Genomic DNA, 27,565 nt, shown 5'->3' with positions numbered 1-27,565 from the left:
TTGCAAATTCCTGAGATACCCTCAAACCTTCCTTTTTATGGTCTCTGTGTGAAGTTCTTAGCATATTTTTAGTAGTTGTAATCTCTTCAAGCAAAACTTTCTTGGATCAGGTTTTATATGAGCTTTTCTGGTCAAACTGATAGTTTAAAAAAAATATAATTATTTTCTGCTCCAAGTTCCCACAGTAAACCTGGCTCAATGCTGCCAGAAATATCCATACCACTGACTAAATGCTATTCTACCTTGAAATTTCCTCCCCCAGATTAATCAGTCCATCACTTTCGAATTCAGCCTCACACAAAGACTCAGGACATGGGCAAAATATGGACAAGTTCTTTATATAATCTAAGTGTTCTCTAGTTCAATTTCCAATATAGTCCTCATTTACCTATGAAACCTCATGAACACAGTCTGCATTTCCTATTAGCATTCTGGTGTTCTGAGTTAATACTAGAATTTCCAAAAATGTTACTTGCAATATTTTAAGACTTTTTCAGCCTTCATTTCTAAGCTTTTCCAAAGGCTTCTGAACCACATCATCAGGTTAATCATAAAAATGACCCAACTTCTTGGCACCGATTAGTTTTACTGAGCTATTATATTGCTGTGACAAAAATATCCAACAAATAAAACTTAGAGAAAGGAAATTTATTTTGGCTCATGGTTTCAGTGATTCAGTCCATAGATGACTGATACCATTTCTCTGGGACAAAAATGAGGCCTCACACATGGGGTAAGGTCCCAGTGGAGAAAAGCTGTTTAGTTCATGGTAGAGTCAGGAAGCGAGACAGGGTGCAGAAAGGGGCTGCAGAGAAAAACAACCCTTCCATGGAATACCCCATTGACCCATCTCCTGTACTTATGCCCCACCTGTCCTCATTCATCATTTATTCCATTCTAGGAATGGACTGATTAGATCATGTGTCTTACAGTCTAGCTTTTTCACCTCTGAATATTCTTGCATTGAGAGAGGAGATCTGGAGGAACCTATTATCCAAACCATAACAATAACTTTTCCTAACTCTAAAATCTCTGAAAGCATAGGATGTATTGAGTAATATTGCCCAAGCATGATCCCTTTCACTGCTGTTTAAGTGTTTTGAATTCATCTCTAAGATTCAAAACTGAAAGTCTCCTGTGCTTTGGCTTTATGGGTTAGAACAGGATTATCAGGAAGAAGTCAAAAACTTCTACCAGGTATTATGTCATCATTTGTGGTGGGCAAGTCAAAATGCAAAATGTATTTTTTAATTTGAAAGGATGATGAAGCATTCCTAATCTTTTGGACCCCTACACAATCAACCAGTGGAAAATATATCTTGAACCTAATTTCTTGGAGTGTATGAGTTTGTATCTATATTTTATTTCTATAATCATGAATATTGATTCAGTGTGATATTCTGCAACATGCCAAACTGACCTAAATCTCTTAGGAATAAACATTACAAAGGTTAGGAAAGTTTAGTACACTGTTGTAAATATGTAATGGATTATTTCCCAACTAAATGTGAAATATTTTAGATCATGCTCCCTGATAAAGGTGGAAAAACAATGCATTTTCCTTATCAGTAGCTATGTACCAAGTATCTGAGGCCATGCCAATTCTCTCTATTAAAGATACCATAAGGGTATATCAGCTGCAATTTTGCCTATGAATTGTTTGATTTTTGTCATAGTTCATTTTCCACATCTATTTAGTTATTTTGAGAAAAAAATAAAGATACATAAAATGATAAGGACTCTTGTGTTTTCTCTTGTGACTGTGGACAACAGGATTCTTCAGAGCCTTCCAATTTGCCTTTGTGTATAATGAAAATTCTTAATCTCCGTCCTTCACTCTTCCACTATATATAAACATATACACAAACATATGTATGATGAATTGCACATACACATATGTATGAATAAATGTTTAAGCTATTACCAAGTATGTACATATGTATGGTCCAATTACACATTGTTGGACTAGGAAAATTTCCACTATATATGTACATAAACCTAATGTAAATCAAAACCAAGCCAGGACTACATTATTTACATTTTTTCTCATAAAATTCCTCTTCAGTAGGGGTGCTATAGTGTTACAGGAACCCTTCAGGTATTGCCATCAACTAGGAATGAATATTAAAAAGTCCTGAAAATCTGTGGTTTCCTTTTTACCAAGTGTAATATTATTTGAATAGTTATAGTTGCCTGTGGGGTAAACTAGGAGATCATTAGTGTATGTACTTGTCATTGTGTTTTAGAATTCTTCAGTTAATGATTTCCAGGTTTGAAAATTTTTCTACATTCAGAATCTCAGCAAGAGCTTATGGTCAGACTTAAAGGAAATTGTGAAAGTAAAATAGAGAGGACTTATGTACATTTCTCTCAGTTTTCTTGATGACTGCATACTACAAAATTATAGTACAATATCTTTTTTTAATCACAAAATTTAGAACAACCTTATCTTTATGTGCAAGTTTCTGTATATAAGTTGAATTAAACTCCTATATCCATTTGGGGAGAACTGACATCTTTACTAGGTAGTACTCATACTGTTACATCCATCAGTATTCCATTCTTATCTCTAAATAATATTCTATAATATGAATATTTTAATTATATATTTAGTAGTTGGTGTATATTGGGTTTTAACATCTCTTGTTTGATGTTACTAACATTTATATGAGTTTTTGTGTAGACCTACATTTTAATATATCTTAGGCTTACTTTTTTTTTTATGGTGCAGAATATTGAACTTAGGCCCTATGCACATGATGCAAGCACTCTACCAACTGAGCTATATCCCCAACACTTAGGTATACTTTTTGAAGTGAAATTTTTGGTCATATGATAATTTTATGTCTATTCATTTGACAAAATGTCAAGTCTTATTCCTAGGGGGCTGTACCATTTGCCACCATTTTACAACAGCAACATATTATTGTTCTGATTTGTCTATATCCTCATCAACTTTTGCTATTAACTAACTTTTTTGATTCACATCAGTTAGCAGATGTGAAGTGATATTCAAATTGGTTTTAATTTGCATACCTTTGATGAATAATAAGTGAGTATATTTTCATATGCTGATTATACCAATCATTTGCATGTCTATCTTTGAGAGAGATCTATTCAAAATCCTTGTCCATTTTTTAATTGTGTAATCTTATTTATTATTAGTTGTCAAGAATTTCTTACAGGGGCTTGGGTTGTGGCTCAGTGGTAGAGAACTTCTCTAGTATCTTTGATGCACTAAGTTTGATTTTCAGCACCACATATAAATAACAAATAAAACAAAAGTCCATCAATAACTAAAAAAAATGTCTCTTACATATTCTAGGTGCAAGTTTCTTGACAGATATATGATTTGCATGTTTTCCCATTTTATGTATGATCTTTTAAGATTCTTAGTTGTGTTCTTTGAGTTTTTCAAATTGTGATATTCAACTTATTTATTTTTTCTCTTGTTATTGTGTTTTTGGTATCGTATTTGGGAATCCTTTGTAAGTTCAGTGATATAAATATTTGACTCTATTCTATTTTTTTTTCCTTCAAGTGTTTCATAGTTTTAGCTCTTTCACTAGCCTTCTTGAGTTTCTTTTTTGCATATGGTATTAAATAAAGGTTAATTTTGTGTGTGTGTGTGTGTCTATATAGTTACCAAAACACCCTTTATTTAATTTTGAATGTTTATAGGTGGTATTTAATTTTTAAATTTTCAATCTGTTGATTAATGGTGTAGAGAAATGCAGTTAAATTTTACATGTTGCTCTTAGACCTTGTAACTTTTCTTGATTCACTTTCAGATCTAGAACATTATTTTTGTAGAGGTATGTTCAGATTTTCTATATAGAAAATTGTTATCTAAAAATAAAAACTCCAATGAGTACCTTTCCTGTTGAAATGTTTTGGTTCATTTTCTTGCATATTTCCCTGGATAAAAGTTATAGTTCTATACTTAATGGGAATGATGAAAGTGTACATTCTGATATGGCTTCCAGAAATAGAGGAAAATAATTCATTTTGTCATGCATATAATGTTAGTTTTGTTTCAACTTTACTAAAGATATTTTTAGTTATCTAAGAATTTTCATCCTAAAAATATGTTTACTGTTTCTGGATTATTTAATATACTATTTACTATTAAATAGTTTTCATTATTAAGTAGGTTTATATGACAGATTATGTTGATTCATTTTCAAAGGTTGAACAGGACTGAATCCCTAGAATAAATGCTAATTTGTTCTGCTGTTTAAATAAATTTATACATTACTTAATTGTATTTGTTGATATATTTTTAAGGTTTTTGCATTTATATTATGAGAGATATTGATTTATAGTTTTTTCTTATATTTGTTAGTTAAAATATTATTATATTTCTCTAATTCTGAAATAGAAATAACAATAGATTTATAGAATGATTGGGAAGGGTTCCCTCATCTTCAATCTTCTGGGAATATTATGCATAATTAGTATTAGTTCTTCAAAGTTTAAATATTTAGCAATATTCCCCAGTAAAACAATTATATCATTAAGATTTCATTTTTGTGAGGTTTTAATTTTTTTTCTTAATTGGCATAGCAGCATTAAAATCATCTATATTACAGTAAATTGTAATGACTTATACTTTTCTAAATATTTTCATATTTATTTAAATCCCCAAATTCACTTGTGAAAATCTTTCCACAATATTCTTTTCTTATCATTTAGAGTATCAATAAAGATAAACTCTATTTCATTTCTGATATTAGTAATTTGTGTCCTGCTCTTTCTCTTTTGTCTTCTAGAGTTTTCTAAGTTTTATTAATGTTTTCAAAGAGCCGCTTTTTTAGTATAATTGCTTTCATCCATTGATTTTCTTTATTTGAGAAAAACTGAACAAACACATTAAAATACATTAATGGGATACAATGTAAAGTTTGATACATTTATACATTGCATAATGTTTATATCATATTAAATTTATAACTTTGTTATGGTAAAAACTTTCAAAATCCTTTCTTCTTGCTTTTCAAAATGTACATTATTGTTATCTCTAGTCAGCATATTGTGCAGTAGTACCCTGCAGCTTCTCATTCCTAACTGTAACTTTGTACCATACTGATCAACCATATCCCATTTCTCTATCCTTACTTTCCCTAGCCTATGATAGTCATCATTCTATTCTCAACTTTTATGAGATCAACTGTTTTCAAATTCTACATAAGTGAGGTCATGGGATACTACACATGCCTGGCATATTTGATATAACATAATTATTTCTAGTTTTATTCATATTTTCCCTAATAACAGTATTTTATTATTTTTATGACTGAATAGTATTCTACAGGGTTTATGTACTACATTTTCTTTGTCCATAAATCTGTTGATGGGCAGTTCAGTTCTTTCCATCTCTTGACCATTATAAATAATGCTGCCATAAACATGGGAGTTCAGAGATCATATAAACATACTGATATAATTTCCTTTGGTTATATACATAGTAGTGGTATTGGAGTATTAAATGGTAGTTATATTTCAAATTTTTTTAGAAAATTTCATACTGTTTTCTATATAATGGCTGTACTAATTTGCATTCCTACCAATAGTGGGAATACCATCATTGGCATTTGTTCTCTTTAGTCTTATTTTCTTCTCTTTAGTCTTTTTAGTGATAACCATTCTTACTGGATGAGATAACATCTTACTGTGGTTTTAATTTGTATTTCCCTGATTATTAGTTATGTTGAGTATTTTCATATGCCTATTGGACATTTGTATGAGAAGTGTCCATTTAAGTCTTTTGCCTACTTATTTATTTATCCTATTGAGTTCTTGCTACTCTGTACTCCCTAGAGTTGAAGGATTGGTGATAAAGGCAAATCTTTCCTCACTGTTTTCTTCAATGTATCTTTTCTTATTATTATACTGAAACTAGGCAATGTGTTCTCTCATTTGGCTTCCACTATTTCTTGTGAAAATAGTCTCATGTGTGAGTTACTGTTGGTATGTCTCTTGAAATGATGTTGAAAGTTCAGATTTTATTTAAACCTTGTATTTTGTCAGTTTTTCTCTGACTCTGTTTCAGTTGGAAAAACAAATGTTACCTTGTTATTGTTAGGTGGATATAAAAGTTCAGGTTCTTTAGTTAGCCTCCACTCCTACCTAGGAGGTGCAGAATATTTGTTACTTCTGGGGAATGTGGAGAACAGAATCCTGATGAGGTCTTCATTGACACCCTCTTCGTGGTAATAAAGAGCTGCTTTGCTTTTAGTCCCTCACCTGGCCTTAACTTTCACCAGGTGGGTGACCTCATTACCAATGAATATTAGGGAATTTATTCCATTAGGTAGCAATTGGGTCCATTATGTATCCACTGACAATGCTCTAGGGGTGAGTAAAGGACCATGATACCTTATGACATTAGTGATATCAGTGGTAGAGTAGGACTGGAAAAAGAAAATATGTATGATGAAGTCCTGTCTTCAATTACATGTTTGTAGGGAAGTTCTTATTATAATAAATCAGTGATAAAAGTTCTGGCTTTCTTCTTAGCCATTTCGGATACCACTTCAATACTGGGGATGCTGTGTCTGGTTATAGCCTGGCATAGAGAATGTCTAGGTACTCCATTCAGAATTTCTACCAGAGATGGGTATGAAGCCAGTGTTTTGCATGTATATACATGTGTGTGTGTGTGTGTGCACAAGTGTGTTTTGTTAGAGGAGAATGGCTATTATCTAAGAATATTCTGTCTTGATAAGTTGCTTCTTGCTTTGGCCTTTGGCTAAAAGGATCAATTTATCAGTCTGTTCTCCCCCCCACCCCATTTTGGTGCCTCCTTTTTCTTTTTTCTTTTTTTGTTCTTTTTTTTTAAATTATTTTTTCTCTTTGGTTATACATGTATTTGACATATTATACATATATGGAGTATAACTTCCCATTTTTGTGGTTATACATGATGTATAGTTACACCTGTCATATATTCATACATGAAGATAGAAAAGTTATGTGCCATTCATTCTACTGTCTTTTGCATTACCATTCTTTCTTCCTTCCCTTCATTCCCCTTTGTCTAATCCAGTTAACTTCTGTTATTCCCTTCCACCCCCTGCTTATTGTGAATCAGCATCTGTATATCAGAGAGAAACATTCGGCCTTTCATTTTTTGGAATTGTCTTATTTCATTTACCATTATAGTACCCAGTTCCATTCATTTACCAGCAAATTGTATCATTTTATTCTTCTTTAAGGTGGAGTAATATTCCATTGTGTATATACTCCACATTTTCTTTATCCAATTATCTATTGAAGGACACCTAAGTTTATTCCATAGGTTGGCTATTAAGAATTGAGCTTCTATAAACATTGATGTGGCCTTGTCACTATGGTATGCTGATTTTAAATTGTTTGGGTATATGCCTAGGAGTGGGATAACCAGGTCAAATGGTGATTCCATTCCAAGTTTTCTGAGCTTTCCAGAGTGATTGCACCACTTTGCAATCCCTCCAGCAATGTATGAGTGAACCTTTTCCCCACAACCTTACCAACATTTATTATTACTTGTATTCTTGATAATTGCCATTCTGACTGAACTGACATGAAATTTTAGTGTAGTTTTAATTTGCATTTCTGTAATTGCTAGACATGTTAAATATTTTCTTTCATATATTTGTTGATCAGTAGTATTTCTTTTTCTGTGAAGTATCTGTTCAGTTCCTTTTCCCATTTATTGATTGAGTTATTTGTTTTTATGCTGTTCAGTTTTTTGAGTTATTTATAGCATTAACTCTTTATAGCATTAATCTGGAGATTAATGCTCTGAGGTGCAAGTGGCAAAGATTATTCTCCCATTCTGTAAACTTTCTCTTCAGGTTCTTGATTGTTTCCTTTGCCGTGAAAAGCTTTTTAGTTTGAATCCATCCCATTTATTGATTCTTGATTTTCCTTCTTGCTCTTTAGGGGTCTTGTTGAGGAATGCAGTTTCTAAGCTGACATGATGGAGATTTGGGCCTATTTTTTCTTCTAGTAGGTGCAGGGTCTCTGGTCTAGTGCCAAGGACCTATCCATCTGTTCTTGGACTTACTTTCTTTGTACTCGATCTACACCTGTTTTTCTTTCCAATTTGCCAACTTCTCTTGCCTGACATTTACATGGAAGAAATGGGGTCAGAGTCTTATCATTTTTCCATTCCTCATCAGTCTTTTTCTAACTTCAACTTTTAGAGTTTTATTGTGCTCCTTTTATGTGCATTGTTTACCATTATGTTATATACTTACTGTAAGGAACAAGGAAAATTAAATATTCCTAGATGCAGAAGTCCTGTTACAGAATTTGAAAATTTATGGTGATCTCTTTACTGAAGGAACTGTCCTCTATTTACCAATCATTCATTATTGGTTTCTTCTGATTGCACAGAATGGTTAAAGCCCTAGTTGATGTTCAGATATTCTGTGTTCCTTTTATTTCCTTATCTCAGTAAGTGCCATTCTAATTTTTTCACTGATTATTATATTATACTTGAGTTCTGATGATTGAGACCTTCTAAATGTCCTCTCGTTTTTCATGGTCCTGTTGTATCCATCGATATTATTAATCCTTGTTCACTAATGACTTGTGCTACCATTATTCTGACTAATTGAGGTTAGTTACAACTACATTTTAGTAATTTTATAATTAGTAAGAATTTTGTAATTGCTATTGTCTCTCCCATCAAGTCATTTTAAATTACTTTTCAAAAGAGGTCTCCTATGAGACATTCACATAATCCAATCATTTAATAGGAGTATTGATGTGATATAATATATTAATGACTTTTGATTTTGCCACAGAAATCTTGTTATTTATCAGACTTAGTTTGGGGCATCACTTTTTAATTCCCATAGATATAATCCTAACAACACATCCATAATCACTTCTTTCCAGGATCTTAAATTTCATATCTTTCACAGAATGCTAGAATTTTACTAAATTCCATTATTTATGTTTTCTTTTCCCCTTGATCCACCATTTCCATAATTCTGTATATATTCTTAGCTCTTGCCTTTACTCTTATTCCTGGTATTGTTATTCCTTTGGGAGGATGGATAGTTAATTATAGTAAATATATGGCAGAAAGAAGTCTTTCTAAAAGTGATAAGTATCATGAACCATACCAAGACAAGTACTCAAAGATATAATCACATCTTAATATAGTAATTGATATATAATTATAATACTTATTTAAAATTTTAACATCTTAGTTTTTTTCTGTATATCATGGAAAAACACTAGAGAAACAATACCAAGCTCATTGAGTTTTATGAGATCTAGTATTTGCTTTAAATTTACTTTATTTTGAATAGAATAAAAGAAATCACTTTCACAGTGCCGTAAAACAAACAAAATATTGCAATTCTGAAAATAAGATAAGCATTTATTCTATGTATTTGGAATATGTCAGTTAATGTGGGACAGGTTTTATATGAGAAAAAGGATTTTCATTTTTTCCAATATGTTTTAATCCTTCAATTATAAAACTTACAGTTCGTTTTCCCACTCATCTTCTATGATAAAAGATATATTTCAATACATATTTCTCACTTTTCCTTAATTATTCTTTCAATTAAAAAAAGTATATCTTTAAGCACTTTTATTGAAATGAACGTGTGATTCATAAAGCTCCTGTGATGTGGTTAGTGTAAGTTTAGAAGCAATGGCCTATCATTAACTCTTGAGTATTCCACTGAACAAATATGCTCTTAGAATGTAACAGAAAATTTAAAAATTGTTTTTAAAAAATGCAAATTTCCATTAAAATGTATCTAAAAATATGTCAGTTATCATTTCATTTATGGATTTCCATAACATTTATAGTATAACTTCCAGAATTAAGTCACTATTTTAAAAAATCATCAACGAATATATCAATATTTTTTCTGATGTACTATGTTAAAAAGAGTCACAATTCCTTTGATTTTAAGGAATTCATATCTGGTAAAGAAAATATGCAAAAATAAGTAATTTTATCTCAATTAGCATAATTCAAGAGGTAAGCTAACATAAGAGTAAAAGTAAGATATGAAGAGTATAGAGATATTATGATGCCATGTTTTGGTGTGCAGAAAATATGTGTAATTAGAGTGAATTAGGCATGTCTCCACTCTACATACTGAGAGAAAAAGAGAAAAAAAAAGACCTTGTAGATAAGTCTAAGGAATTTGGATTTATTTTTGAATATTAGTGATTACCATATTTATGTGATGGAATAGACTGGTGAATTTTGAAAAGTACGAATTTCAAACATTCCCCAAATCATCTGAATCAGAGCTCTTTTGGAATATTGATGAATCTTTGAGAAACCAATTATTGGATTACAGGAACACCAGAATTTATTGGAATCATGAGTGAATTCAGGTGTCAAGGGTAACTGAAAGAAAAATATCCTCTGGTATGTATTTTTTAAAATATACAATATTTTGAAGTGATTGGGAAGAATCTTGTTAGTAGCACTTTACAGTGAATACGAGCACTGTTGTAGGTAAACAGTTGTCCTGCAGTGATATTCAATTCTAAACCCCAGGACCTATAAATATATTACTTAACATGACAAAAGGGACTTTGAAGATATATTTTTAGAAGCTCCTTCATATTGGGAAAGTTTTTCTGGATTAAGCAAGTGCGTCCAATGTCCTTATAAAGAGCTTAAAAGTGGCAGAGGTAGGGCTGATGTAATGGCAGAGTAGATCAGAATGATGCAATAATAATAGAACTTAATTCATCTATTCAGACTTTGATGATGTAAGAAAAAAATCATGAGTTAAACATGTGAGAGGTATCTAGAATCTGGTAAAGTCAAAGGAACAAATTCTCCACTTAAGCCTCTAGAAGGGAAGACAGACCTATCAACCCCTTAATTGCAACCCTATGGGGCTCGGTTCAGATTTTTTACCTCTTCAAAAGGAAGGTCATATGCTTTTGTGTTGTTTTAAGTCACTGCATTTTGTGGTAATTTGTTAAAGAAACAATAGTAAACTAGTATAAGCATAGACTTATCTATGAGATTATTCTGATTTGAATCATGGTTTAACTATTAGTCAATTGTGTGACTTCTTGACCCTGGGACCTATTTTTAGAACCTCCCTGTTTTGTCCAGTTTTTTTTTTTTTTTTTTTTTTTTTGGCCATTGTGATGAAAAGGCCTGAGAAGAAAAATTGTAGAGCAGTAAAACTTTATTTGTTGTTCATGGTTTCAGAGGTCTCATTCCACAGAAACCCACTCCATTGCTCAGGACAGAAGATGAGGAAGTACATCATGGCAAAAGAGGGAAGCAGCTCAGGATATGAGGAAGCAGAGCAATGTCTGACTCACCAGGAACAAAAATATACCCAAAGATATGCCTCCAGGTACCCACCTCCTCTAGCCACACCCTATCTGCTCACAGTTACCACCCAGTTAATACATTCAAGTGTCTCAATGTTCTGATTAGGTTAAGGCTTTCATAACCCAATTATTTCATCTCTAGACTTTTTTACATTATCTCACACATGGGCTTTTGGGGGATACCACATACCTAAATACAAAACAAAAACAAAAGTAAAACACTACCTCATTATTTTTTAATAAGGATACTGACAAAATTTGGATAATAGTACATATTTTTTAAAATAATCAGTTTTGGGCTGGGGATGTGGCTCAAGCGGTTGCGCGCTCACCTGGCATGCGTGCGGCCCCGGGTTCGATCCTCAGCACCACATACAAAGATGTTGTGTCTGCCAAATACTAAAAAATAAATATTAAAATTCTCTCTCTCTCTCTCTCCCTCTCTCTCTCTCTCTCTCACTCTCTCTTAAAAAATAAAATAAAATAAAATAATCAGTTTTATTTTTTATTATTACCACAAAAAATCTACTAGCAAAACTTAAGTGTGTGCTACTAGTTAAGTTCTTGCAATATGTGATGTAATCCTATCATAGTGTAAGAGTTAAAAAAGGAGGATTGCATGTACTTACAAATCATTCATTCAAAAACTGTGGTACACAGCAGTTAAGGGAAGATAATGCATCATGGCAAAGATATTTATATATCTCCATTTTCCAATACTGGGCAATATTAACTGAAGAAGTGCTTCATTCATTCACTAGATATTAATGAGCACTTGCTGTGTGAATGTGTAGGCATTTTTATGTGCCAATGAATTAAGGAGACAAATTACTGCCCTCCTGGAGATCATATTTGGGGACTAAGATACAAAAACTAATTAATGAATATAACATGAAGCAATAATAAGTGCTACAAAAGAAAATACAACAGAGAAAGAAGTAAGAGATGATATGGGTGAAATTTTAGAAATAAAGGTAAGAAAATGTTTCTCTGAGATGATCTCATGATGATAATTGAAATTGGCCCTGGGAAGATAATGTCCTATAGGTCTAAGTTAGGTTGGATGAAATTTTTGTGCTGCCTAATCATTATAATAAAATACCAGATCTTTGAACCTTGCAATTTGACCATTGTGCTTCCGAGCAACTCTGGTATTTAAGTAATGACTGGGGTGGTTGAGGAAGAAATTCTTAAGAGTACACAAACTGCATTGAAAATTATAAAGTTGGTCATTCATATAAGAATATTTACTTGGGGAGCAGACATGGAGATATAATGTCTGCCCCTTCCAGCAAACTTCTGTAGCTCTCTCATACACACACACCCATGGTTAAAACACATCACCTCTTACTGAAGCCTGAATTGCTGGGTCAGATGTGCATGAATACTGAAGAAAACTTTCAACTCTAGCATTCATTGACCCCTCATATGCATTTTAATTTTTAGGTTCACAAACTATTATTAAAATCTCTTATGTGCCATGATTCCTAAGAGAATAATAATAAAAAAGTCTGAAAAAAAAGTCTACCAGGGAAATTTAAAAATACTTTCAGAAAAATAAAAGTGAAAACACTAGTTATGAACACTATGGGATGTAGAAAAAAAAACTATTAATAAGGGAATTTATAGCTAAATCATATATATTCAAAAGACAAAACCAGAGATCCACCCACACGCCCCTGCATGGGACGAAGGCTCACATTAGGACTGGGTTGACCTTCCACCAGCAGATATGTACCAGAGCCAGCCTCCAGCACAGGACCACCCCTCCTGACCAGCAGACTACTGCTGGAGGTCAGGCCAGACCTAGATAAGCCTACACCTGCTCAGGACCCAGGTTCAGGGTAGGTATGAGTTCACCCACTCCCCCAAATGAGAGCCTAAGCCTAACCCACTTCCATATTAGGACACTAAAATCATCGCCATTGGCTTCCCCACACAGTATTCTCTACCATTTTGACAAAATAAAGAGTCTAAAGCAGTTGCAACTCAGAGAAGACATCCCAAAGAGTGTGAGGCCCACCCCTTCAGCCCCATCTCTATAAGACATTGCTACTTTTTGGGGCACCTCAACTATTATCTTGAGTTACCTCAACTATTGCCACCACCTTTAGTTGCAATAGCATACATTGAGGGACACCAGCAGGGTCTGGAAGCCCAACAACAAGTTGAGGTACAGACAATCTGCATGGGTACTACAAGAATGTAGGGTAGAAACTGTAGTATCTCAGATCCACACCATGAAAGGAAGACACATACACAACAAGAAAAAACAAGGGAGTAAAGTGCCCCAAACAAACAAGGACACTATAATGACAGAAACCATGACAGTAAAGTTGATGAAATTTCAGAGAAGGAGTTCAGAAGGTTCATTATTAAAATTATCTGTGAATGAAAGAATGACCTAAATGAGCAAATACCGGCAAAAATTGATCACTCCAACAAAGATATAAGAGAACAAATACAGGTAGCAAAAGACTACTTCAAGAAAGAGATAGAGACTCTGAAAAATAACCAGTCAGGAATCCTTGAAATGAGAGAAACAATAAACCACCACCACCACCACCACCAACAACAACAACAACAACAACAAAAACCAAAACTCAATAGAAAACTCAATAGAAACCAACAGACTAGATCACTTAGAAGAAAGAATAACAGATAATGAAGACAAAGTATACAATCTGGAAAATAAAGTTGATCACACAGTGATGATAGTAAACAGAACATCCAAGAATTATGGGACAACATCAAAAAAACAAACCTAAGAGTTATTGGGATAGAGGAAGGCACAGAGTTTCAAACCAAAGAAATGCACAATCTTTTCAATGAGATAATATCAGAAAATTTCCCAAGCATGAAGAATGAATTGGAAAACTAAATACAAGAGACTTACAGGACACCAAATGTACAAAATTAAAACAGACCTACACCAAGGCACATTATAATGAAAATGCATAGCATACAGAATAAGGATAGTATCTTAAAAGCTACAAGAAAGAGGAATCCTATCACATATAGGGGGAGACAAATTTGTCTTTCAGCAGATTTTTCAATCCAGATCCTCAAAGCCAGAAGATCGTGGAACAACATATACCAAGCTCTTAAAGAAAATGGATGCCAACCAAGAATCTTATATCCAACAAAATTAGGTGTTAGATTTGATTTAAAAAAACCTTTTATGATAAACAAAAGTTATAAGAATTTACAACTAGAAAGCCTACACTATAGAACATACACAGCAAAATATTCCACAAAGAGGAAATAAAAAACAATGGTGAAAATCAGCAGAGGGAGGTATTAATTTAAAGGAAAATATAATCAGAGGAGAAACCAAGTCATGGTAAATACCCAAAATAAACAAAAATGGCCGGGAATACAAATCATGTCTTAATAATAACCCTGAATGTTAATGGCCTAAACTCACCAATCAAAAGACGTAGACTAGAAGATTGGATCAAAAAATAAAAGACCCAACAATATGCTGCCTCCAAGAGACTCATAGGAAAAGAAATCCAAAGACTAAAGGTGAAGGGTTGGGAAAAATCATACCACTGACATAGACTATGGAAGCAGGCAGGGATTTCCATCCTCATATCAAACAAAGTAGACTTCAAGCTAAGGTCAATCAAAAGGGATAAAGAAGGGCACAACATACTGCTCAAGGGAACCTACACCAACAAGACTTAACAATTGTAAATATATTTGCCCCAAACAATGGAGTGTCTATGTTTATCAAACAAACTCTTCTCAAGCTCAAGAGTCAAATAAACCACAATACAATACTTCTGGGTGACTTTAACATACATTTTTTATCACTAGATAGATCTTCCAAACAAAAGCTAAACAAATAAATCAGAACTCAATAATACAATCGACAACTTAGACTTAACACACATATATGAAATATTTCATCCTTCAATGCGAGAATACACTTTCTTCTCAGTAGCACATGGATCCTTCTCTAAAATAGACCTTGTATTATGCCACAAAGTAACTCTTAGCAAGTATAAAAAAATAGAGATACTGCATTCTATCAGATCATAATGAAATGAAATTAGAAATCAATGATAAAATAAGAAATATGAGCTACTCCAACAATTGGAGACTAAATAATATTCTACTGAATGAACAATGGGTTGCAGAACACATCAAGAAGAAGATTAAGAGATTTTTAAAGGTGAATGAGAACAGAGATATGACATATTGAAATCTCTGGGACACTAAGAAAGCAGTTCTAAGAGGGAAGTTAATTGCATGGAGTTCATTCCTTTAAGATAAGAAAATGACAACAAATAAATGACTTAACATTACATCTCAAAGGCCTAGAAAAAAAAGTACAAATCAACACCAAAAAACAGTAGAAGACAGGAAATAATAATTAAAATCAGAGCTGAAATTAATGAAATTGCAACAAAAGAAACAATTGAAAAAAATTGACAAAACAAAAAGTTGGTTCTTTGAAAAAATAAATAAAATTGAAAGGCCCTTAGCCATGCTAACGTAGAGAAGGAGAGAGAAAACTCAAATTACTAACATAAGTGATGAAAAAGGAAATACAGAATATAATTAGAAATTATTTTCAAAACTTGTAGTCCAATAAAATAGAAAATATTGAAGGCACTGACAAATTTCTAGAGTCATATAGTTTGCCCAAATTGAATCAGGATGATATACATAATTTAAACAGATCAATTTCAAGTGACAAAATAGAAGATGCTATCAGAAGTCTTCCAATGAAGAAAAGCCCAGGACCAGATGGATCCACAGATGAGTTCTATAATACCTTTAAAGAAGAACTAATACCAATACTCTTCAATTTATTTCAGGAAATATAAAAAGAGGCAGCACTTCCAAACTCATTCTATGAGGCCAATATCACCCTGATTCCAAAAACCAGGAAAAGACATTAAAAAAAAAAATCTTCAGACCAATATCTCTAATGAACATAGATGCAAAAAATCTCAATAAAACTCTGACAAATTGAATACAAAAACATATCAAAAGGATTGTATACCACAATCAAGTGGAATTCATCCCAGGGATGCAAGGTTGGTTTAACATATGGAAATCCATACATATAATTCATCACATCAATAGACATAAATATAAGAATCATATGATCCTCTCAATAGATGCAGAAAAAGCATTTGACAAAATACAGCACCCCTTTATGTTCAAAACACTAGAAAAATAAGGAAAAATAGGAACATATCTTAACATCATAAAGGATATTTATTCTAAGTCTGGGGCTAACATCATTCTAAATGGAGAAAAATTTAAAGCATCCCCTCTAAAAACTGGAACAAGAAAGGGATGCCCTCTTTCACAACTTCTATTTAACATAGTCCTTCAAACACTGACCAGAGCAATTAAACAGATGAAAAAAGTTAAAAGGAAACACATAGGAAAAGAAGAACTTAAATTGGCACTATTTGCTGATGATATGATTCTATACCTAGAAGACCCAAAAATTTCCACCAGAAAACTTCGAGAACTAGTAAATGAATTCAGCAATGAAACACGATATAAAATCAACACCTATAAATTAAAGGCATTTCTGTATATCAGTGACAAATCCTCAGAAAGGGAAACAAGAAAAACTACCCCATTTATAATAGCCTCAAAAAAAATCAACAAACCAAACAAACAACAACAACAACAACAACAACAAAAAAACCTTGGGAATCAAGTTAATGAAAGAGGTGAGAAATCTATATAATGAAAATTACAGAACCCTAACAAAAGAAATCAAAGAAGACCTTAGAGATGGAAAGATCTATCTTGTGGGGTTAGAAATGATGGTGGAATGTGATGGACATTAATATCCAAAGTATATGTATGAAGATACAAATTGGTGTGAATATACTTTGTATACAACAGAGACATGAAAAATTGTGCTCTACATGTGTGATATAAACTGTAATGCATTCCACTGTCATATATAAGTAAAATAAAATTAATAAAAAAGATAAAAGCCAGTTATTAACACTAAACTAACACCCACCCTAAAACATTAGAAAAATTAGACTAAACTATACCAAAGTTAGCCAAAGGAAGCAAGTAATGATGAACAGAATTTGGCAAAGGAAGGAATAAGAAAATTATAAAGGAAATCAGCAATATTGAAAGTTCTTTACAAAATTGACATATTTCAAAACTTTACCTATATTCACAAGAACAAAGAAGAGAACAGTCAAAATTTCTAACATTGGAAATAAAGAGAAGGAATCATTTCCAAAGTTTTTTTAATGATGATGTGCATGATTAGTGTGAGGAATAAATTTGATAAATGAAATGGATACATTTCTTTTTTTGTTAGTTATTTTTAGCTTTACTTGAAAGTAGAATACATTTTTATATAATTGTACAACCATGGAATATATCTGATTCTAATTAGGAGAAATGGGTACATTTCTAAGAAAAACATTAAACTATAGAAACTGAATCCAGAAAAAAAATGGAAAATATGGACAGATGCAGAAATGTAAGATATTGAATTAGTAATAAAAACTTTGTAAAAAAAATAATCCAAGCTAATAGTAACAAAAATGGCATGGTATTGGCACCCAAATGGACATGTAAACCAATGGTACAGAAGAGAAGACACAGAGGCAAACCCACATAAATACAGTTATTCATAATAGACAAAGGCACCAAAAACATACATTGGAAAAAAGATAGCCTCTTCAACAAATGGTGCTGGGAGAACTGGAAATCCATATGTAGCAAAAATGAAAATAAACTCATATCTCTCACCATGAACAAAAATCAACTCAAAGTGGATCAAAGATTTAGGAATTAGACCAGAGACGCTGTGCCTAATATAGGAAAAAGTAGGTCCAAATCTTCATCATGTTGAATTAGGCCCCGACTTCCTTAACAAGACTCTTAAAAGTGCCAGAAATGAAATCAAGAATTAATAAATGGGATGGATTCAAACTAAAAAGCTTCTTCTCAGAAAAAGAAACAATCAGTGAGGTGAATAGAGAGCCTACATTTTGGGAGCAAATTTTTGTAACATGGAGGTCAGATACAGAATTAATCTCTAGGATATATAAAGAACTCAAAAATCTTAACACCAAAAAAATCCACAACAACCCAGTCAAGAAATGGGCTAAGGAGCTGAACAGACACTTCTCAGAAGAAGATTTATATTCGATCAACAAATATACAAAAAAAAAAAAATGTTCAACATCTCTAGTAATTAAAAAAAGGCAAAGAAACTACTCTAAGATTTCATCTTATGCCAGTCAGAATGGCAGTTATCAAGAATACAAACAACAATAAATGTTGGTGAGTATGTGGGGGAAAAGGCACACTCATTCATTCCTGGTGGGACTACAAATTGGTGCAACCACTCTGGAAAGCAATATGAAGATTCCTTAGAAAACTTGGAATGGAACCACCATTTGACCCAGCTATCCCACTCCTTGGTCTATACGCAAAGGCATTAAAATCATCATACTATAGTAACACAGCCACAGCAATGTTTATAGCAGCTCAATTCACAATAGCTAAACTGTGGAAGCAACCTAGAAGCCCTTCAATAGATGAATGGATAAATAAACTGTGGTATATATACACAATGTGCCACAGTCTTGGCTGGGCACAAGATCACGAGCCACCACAGCTTTGTAGATTCAAACAGCAATTCTTTATTCCCGAACTCACACCGGCCTCTACACACGTTCTGGGGAAATCCCAGTTCTGCCGCCCAATTCACCTACTCCATGAGGCTTTCTTTTCCAATACTTTCTGAATCTCACGAGAACACAATGGGAACTCAAGGATCGGGCGTGCCTGAGGCAGCAGGATACGCCCTATTCCCCCTCAGGGTACACCTTAAACCTGGAACTTCCCTAAACCCAAGTTGTCTTAAACCAGGAACACCCTAAACTCAAGGAGCGGGATACTTCCTAAAACCTGCAGGATATACCCTAAACCTGGATCCACTCTGGTCCTTGAGCAGGGTCACCTTTCTCAAACACACATGCAATGTCACAGCGAATTTCCAAGGCAAGTCCATTTAACATGGGGTACGCTGGCAAGGAAATTTCGATGCATCATTCCTACTTGGCAATGGCCCTCAGCAACAATGGAATATTACTCAGCATTTAAAGAGAATAAAATTATTGCATTTGCAGGTAAAAGGATGGAGCTGGAGAATATCATGCTCAGTGAAGGAAGCCAATCCCCCAAAATCAAGGGCCTAATATTTTCTCTGATAAGTGAATGCTGATCTATAATGGAGGGATGCATGGGAAAAATGGAGGAACTTTGATGGGGCAAAGAGGAGGGAAAGAGTTGGGTATGGGGGCAGGAAATATGGTGGAATGAGATGGACATCATTACCCTAGGTACATGTATAACTGCACATATGGTGTGATGTTACATCATGTATAACCATAGAAATGAAAAGTTGTTCTGCAATTGTGTACAATGAATCAAAATGCATTCTGCTGTCATATATAACTAATTAAAATTAAAAAATCAAGCTAAAGTGATCTTACTGTTGCATCTTATCCTACATACTCAATATTTTTAGCTACATACTCAATATTTTTAGAATAATTACTATCTATTAATTTTCAAAAACTAGAACATGAGGAAATATTCCTAATTTATTCTTTGAGGCAATTATTACTCTGATACTAAAAGCAAATAAAGATACTATGAGAAAATTATAAATCAACTTAAGAATGTAGATGTAAATATTAATAGCAAACCAAGGCTAGCAACATGCACATAAATACACACCATGAGCAAGGAGAATTTAACCTAGCAATGCAAACTTTGTCTAGCATCTATAAATCAATCAATATGAACATCACAGTAAAAGTAAAGAACAAAAATCACATAATGATGTCTGTATATGCATAAAAATTATTTGGAAGATACCACCGTCCATTCATGACAAAATTAATCAACATTTGTGGAATATAAAATAATGAAAAACACCAACTATGGAAAACTCACAGTAAACATCACATCTAATTGGAATCATATGAAACATTCTCTAAATCCATTTGAAGACAAGGATATCTACTCTTGCTACGTCTATTCAACATCACTGCAGGTTCTAGTCAATTTACTTAAGAGAAATAACATAAAATCAATCTCACATAGAGAAGATATCAATTTACTACCATTTGTAAAAGATATAATAATGTATATAAAAATTCCTAAGAAGTATACTAAAATCTATTTGACCTTATATATGAGTTCACCAAGACTATAAGATAGTAATTGATATTTAAAATTATTTTGAATTTCTGCATTCTATCAATGAGAAATTCAAAAACTAAATGAGGAACCAATCCTCTTTACAATAACATCAACAGAAATAATGTATTCAGGAAGATTTTTAAGAAAATCAGTGTAAAGTACAGTGGTCACAACAAAACATTGTTAAAAGAAATTGAACGGAATGCAAGTAAATATACAGACATCCTATATTTCTGGATCAGATTTAATATTGATAAAATAGAAATAGTCTCATCTAAAGATTCAATACAATCCCTATACAAATTTGTGCTTCTTTTGGCTTGGTAGCAATTGACAAGCTGATTCCAAAATTCCTATGCAATGTAAAAGTCCCAGTAGAGTTAAAACAATCTACTGATTGATTAAAACATCCCAATTTCAAAACATAAGTCATAGAAAAAGTAGTCAAGAATATGTGGCATTGGGGTGAGGACAGACATATAGATTAATCAAATATAATTAAGAGTCCACATATAAATCCTCACATTTGTGGCAAATGATTTTGACCAGTCTTGAAGAAAATTCAATAGGGGCAAAGTAATCTTTGCAACAAATTGTGCTTGTACAATTAGATATTCACAAGAGGGAATAAATGGAGTTGAACTTCATCCTCACACCATACACAATGACTCAGAATAGATTATAGGGTTTAATGAAAAAGCCGAGTATTTAAAATTCTTAGAAGGAAATATGAGTAACTTTGTTACCTAGCACCAGGCCACACTTTCTTAGATATGACACCAAAGGTACAAGTGATAAAAGAAAGAAAATATCAATTAGATGTCATCAAACAAAAAATTTCTGTAATGTTAATTATAAGATATAAAAAGTCAGTTCACAAAATGGGATAAAATATTTGAAGACTTTTTATCAAATAAGACACTTGTGTCCAGGGTATATAAAGAACTTTTACAATTTAATACTAAAAAGATAAATTATCAGTTACAAAAAGGCAATACATTTGAATAGACATTTATTGAAAGTAGATATACAAATTACTTGTAAGCCCATGAAAAGATGCTAAATCCTATTAGGTAAATGCAAAACAAAACCATCACATACTGATTCATACCCACTAAGGAGGGCTATGATAATAATATTTTAAAAAATCATATTGAAGGTGAGAATGTAAAATTTTTCAGCTTCCATGAAAAGCAGTTTTTTTGAAAAAATATTTTCTAGTTGTCAATGGAACTTTTCTTTTATTTATTTTTAATTTATATATATATATGTGATGCTGAGAATCGAAACCAGTGCCTCACACATACTAGGCAAGAGATCTACTACTGAACCATAACCTCAGCCCCTGGAAAGAAGTTTTGATGTTTTTCTATAGAACAACTTTATGATCCAGATTGTCTTTCTTTCTGGAAATAGACTGCATTCTCCCTTGAAAGTGAATTCCTTGCCTTACCCCAAAGCATCTCTCACTTGTGATAACCTCCATTTTCCTTCCCAAATAAACCTCTGTCTATATGCTCCCACTCCAAGAACTACTTTATAGTGTAGTAATTTTGCTTCAGACATATACCCAAAAGAATTGAAAACAGGTATTTTAACAAAAGTTTGTTCACAAATGTTCATAGCAGCATTATTCTCAATAGCTAAATAGTGGAAACAGCAGTTTCCATTAACTGATTAATAAATTAAAAACCGTGATATGTGTACACAATAGAATAGTATTTAGTTGTAAAAAGTGAGGTACTAATACATGGTTTAGCATGAATGAGCCTCAAGAATAGTATGGAAAGTGAAAGATAAGTCACAAAATACCATTTATTTATTTTCATTGACATGACATGGCTGAAAGCAAATCTACAGAGGCAGAAAGCAGGTTTTGGTTTTCTTAGGGTGCAGGAATGGGGCAGGTTGTGACAAGTGACTCCTAATACACATGTGGTTTCTTTCTGGAGTGATGAAACTTTTCTAAAATTAGTTTCATGACAGTTACATACCTGTGAATACACAACCACTACTGATTTATGTATCCTAAATGCATTTATTTGTGATGCATTACTAATAAATCAATAAAGCAGTTTAAATAAGAAAACTATAGTGAATATAGCTTTCCTTATGAAAAAATTTTAGGTCATCAGTTAGCTGGCCACTCTGTTATAAATGCATGGTGTCTATATTACTCTTCTAGCAATTTCATTCAGAATGTAAATTATTTATTTCCATAACTGCCTCCTTCTTTAGACTGTGAGATTCTCATAAATTATGACTTTTTATGTTTTCCTTCTTTTATTTCAAGCTCTCTCCTGGAACATACAAAAATAAAGCACTAGCTTCCTAAATATTTTATGAAAACAAATGTTTTTCCTTGCACCTTGCTCCATGAATTTCTATTCTGACACATTATCTGTGGGGCCAAAATGCTCTGGCAGCCTTAGTGAGCCAGTCACAAAGTCATGTGGAGCTCATTTTTCTAGAAAATGGAATCTGATCTTCCTATGTGTATAAGAACTATCTTACTCAGTTGTTTTCAGAAAGATGATATGCATTATTATTATTGAAATTTAAAAAATGTTGAAGAAATGTAAAAAGCATCTGAAGCAAATTTTTTACATGATAAAAAGCTAAAGATATAGAGCCAGGAAACATCTGTAATCTGACAATAGAAAACTAACAACAAAAAAGAAAAAAAAGAAAAAAAGAAAGAAAATTATATATCACAGGTTTTCAATGAAAATTTTGTTTTCACTAGTGAATATCATATACTCCAAAGAAGAGGATTTTATGAATAAGACTTGATATATTTATATAGTTTTTCTCCAAGAAATGAAATGATGTCCCTAGAATAAATAAAGTATAATTTGACTGGTTACTGTGTTTCCTACTTAGAAGTGTTAACGACCTAAATTTGTGCTGGTATGAAGCTATTTCTGTTTTCTTAAATGTCAGAGAATCTCAATATCCTTTTTTGGGCCTGAATAATAATCTGCCTCCATTTTCTCTTTACCTACATTTACAAACATTTATATAGCATCAAACCAGTTTATGATAAGTGAGTGATCACCATAAGGTATCACAATGGAATAATTGTATCAGTTATGGTGAACTAAATAGAGATAGATGTATTTCCTTAAATAATTTTCTTCTTGGTCAAATTTTTAATCATCAGAAAAAAATTGGATGGTAACTTTTATTCTTCTAATTTATACACTTCTTATTCCTTGGACATTTTCTTCTTGTTTAGTGATTTTAGGCTTAGTTTTCAAATTTTATATAAAAATATCAAAATAAATTTACTCTTATTTCCCTTCAAATGGTTCTCTTATTTGTGCCAGTCTCCTGCCACAGTCATTACTTGTGACCAAAAATTTCAACTGTTTTTTTCTTACCCTTATCAGCCCTTCCCATGCATATTTCTCTACTACCTCTGGAATATTGAGTTGTTCTATTTTCATCTTGCAGTATTTTCTATTTTTTTTCTTTTTGTTTGCTTTTTGTCACTTTGTTATTTTACTTCCCTATTTCTGATGTTTCTGAGTCTATTCCCCTATGTCAGATCCTACAGGATCTCTGTGTTCTCTATTACCTTATATATAGGAGAAACATAATAGTGTCTTTTGAAAAGTTTCAATAAGCACAGAGATATGTTGTTGAATCCATTTCAAACTCAGAACATTAGTATAAGAACTAAAAGCAATGAGAAGACACAGGATAAGAAAAACATGGAAAAGAAGGTGAAAAAATTTGATGAGAGTAGGATATGTGAATACTGGGAGGAGGGGGGATGTACAGCGCAGTGCATAAGAGAGAAAGTTAGTGAAAAAGTGAAAAAGCAAGGAAGACACAAATAATTACTCCAAGGGTGGAGCATGTGCCCCAAACAACAAGAACAGGAAGTGAATAAATACGTGGGAAAGCTTGAGAACTGAGACTGCTTCTAAAACTCTTAGTGAAGGCTGATTGTTCACTCTGTGAGCTTATCAAGAGTTGTCCCAAAAGCGTTTGGTGTTGAAAGGCCCTCAGTAGCTGGAGTGGAACGGGCAGCTTAATGGCTGCAGAGCGGCTGCCTGCACTCTGTGCTTTGGCCCTGCGGCCTCCACACAGGCACTATTCATAAGTGGCCTCAGTGTTTCCTTCCTCTGAGAAATTCAATGTGGAACCTTAGTTAAGAATAAAAAGCCATTATAATTTTTTTCTCCATGAATATGGATAAGCTTCAACAATACTGTGTTTTTAAAACACACACACACACACTCACACACACACACTACATAGTGGAAACTAATAAAGACTTTCACATGGAATTGTTGCCACCATGCATAATTCATAGAGAAGAAATTAGAAGAAAGCAGGCAGACATTGACTTCCTTTAGTTTTTGTTTAATTTTTTTTCTGACTTTTAATTTATTCCTGTGGGGGAAAATGCTTCTCTTGTGTTCTATTGATATTGTTTTGTAGTAAGTTTTAAGTGTCATCCAGGTTTCCTTATTCAATCTAAAATCATACTTTATGTTAATTTTACTCTTTATTGTTTGTAGTATAATTTGTTTTTAATCATCATCTTTTAGAGAATTTCATTTAGGACTCAAGAACCATTATCCTTCAGTGATTCTACAATATAATGAAGCATATTTGCAGCACAATATTTTTCTTAAATCCGTGGATATTATCATCATATGTATTTTCAAAGACTGCTAGAATGTCTTCGTGTAACTGAATTAAATATAGTTTAATTAAATTAAGAAAATTAAATTACTCATTACTAGTAATAACTTTAAGCTTTAGAATGCTTTTGAATTGGAAAAGAATTTGAATATCTGGCTTAACAGCTCCAATGTGGTATGAAATTAATTTGCATTATACATATCTCACTTCTTTTCAATAAATGCATAGATGGAAGACAGAGTGAGAGAGATAAGAAGCTCTGAAAAACCACTTTTAAAGTTTATTAATTAAAAAGAATATTTTCCATGGTGAACAATTGAACTAAAACATGATTTACTTATTGAAGAAAAATGTTCAATTATATAATAACATTGAATAACAAATCATGAAATATCTGAAAAACATTATTTTCTACAGGTCATATAATTTCATTATATTCCAATATAAATGTTAGAACTATTGTTTCTAATGCTAATAAATTCATTTTTAGGGGACTACATAGTTAAAGGAAAGGATAATGACAGGTAAAAACCAGAAGTATAACCTTGTATTTCTTCCATTACACCTGTTAAATTTGCTATTTTGAATTTGTAATACCAGGATGATTTTACATCTCATTTCCTGCCAAGTAAATTTTCACAGCAGATAAGATCCACCATCTATTTTTTAGAAATTGTTACATTTTCCTAAAATATATTTTTGTAAGTAAGGTATGGGAAATATTTAGAGCTTTCTATTGACTTAATTACATGAATATATATAATTTTGTAGTGTTGGATAACACATCCAAAATTTCTCCCTACTTGACACCAGTTGCATTCAATTTTATAGTAAGGCATTTGTACCTAATTGCCTTGGTGTGTTATTTTGTATCTTAATTGATCATAGAGTCCACAATATCCAGTAGATGGTATCTATCAGCTCTGAAATAACATTATTAAAAAGTATACTAAAATTGGGACCTCCAGAAAGCCTCATATATTTCATCTCAGGAAAAAATAAATTTCTTAATAGAATTTTTGCTATGGAAAGGGCTCAACAATGAGGTTAGAAAGAAAAAGCAAATTCAAAATTTTAATTAAGAAAGATAAAGAAACTAAGGTATAAGCATGTGTATGCACATAAAAGCACACAACCTGAAACTGTAAAAGTATGTGGAACACAACAGAGAGATATGTCACAGAATCAGAAAATGTGGAAATATTTGATGTAGTCATTTATTTCTTAAGAATCATTTATTTAAAACAGTCCTTTTCAAGTTTGCCCTTTATAGGTATTAATATCATACTTATCACATCAGTTAAGCATGATACTCTAAGATGAGAGAAATTTATCTCTGATAAATTATCTATACATTTCTAATTATAATAGAAAGTGTTCTTAGCTTCAACATACATAACAATTAGGTTTCCGTTTTGCAATACATTGGAGGAGAAAGAATGGAACACTCTTATTTGTTTAGTTCTTAAGGACTTTAAATATTTGAATATTGTTTACAATTATGTTTGATTCAAAGCTGTGGATGTTACAACCATTCTAGAACTTGAGGAGAATCACTATATTAATGGCTAAATGTTAACATAGACATACTTTATATTATCTTGGATAATTTGACTATATAAATATAAGCAATTTAAATTAATTTTGTGTATGCATAATTAGTCTTAAAACTATAAAGTGCTAATAATTGCTATTTTAATAGCATTGCATAGCATTTGTTTTAATTCTATTGCCTTACACATTACCAAAGTGAAGTCTCATTTTAATATTATAAGTGGTGAAAATGTACAAATTTCTGAAATTAAAACTACTTTTAAGGAGTGTAACTAGCGTATATTCATTGTGTTAATTATAAAGATTATATAGTCAAGTAACTGGTTAATAAAAACATAATAAAGCAAAAGCAAAAACAAAAAGGCACCAATAAATTTAGTCATTGAACAATGATTTAAACACCTATTTTTAATTTTTAATACAATTCTAAGTGTATAGTAACAATGAACACCAAATTTAATTAGGGGTAAACTTACTTTAGTCTTTAAGAATCTTTTTTGAGGTATATTTATTTAATTTGAATCATGACTTACACTAAACATCTCACACCTTGGTGTGTATGTGAAAGCTCTTCATTCTGTCAGAAGATAGAATATGTAATAAAAGGAACATAATTTGCACATGATTTATAAAGATAGTGATCAAATGAAACCAAATTTGGCAGCATATGTCCATCACTTTCCAAGAAAAAAAAGTGACAGAACTCATAAAAATAAGTTTCTAAGCTATGTAGCAAATCTATCAAAATAAAATAGATAGATGCAGCCAATTATCCATGGCTAGAAGGAATTAATCATGA

Source organism: Spermophilus citellus (genome assembly GCF_964194105.1).
Source record: "Spermophilus citellus genome assembly, chromosome: 1".
Taxonomy (NCBI): Eukaryota; Metazoa; Chordata; class Mammalia; order Rodentia; family Sciuridae; genus Spermophilus; species Spermophilus citellus.
Note: the sequence above shows the minus strand (reverse complement) of the source record.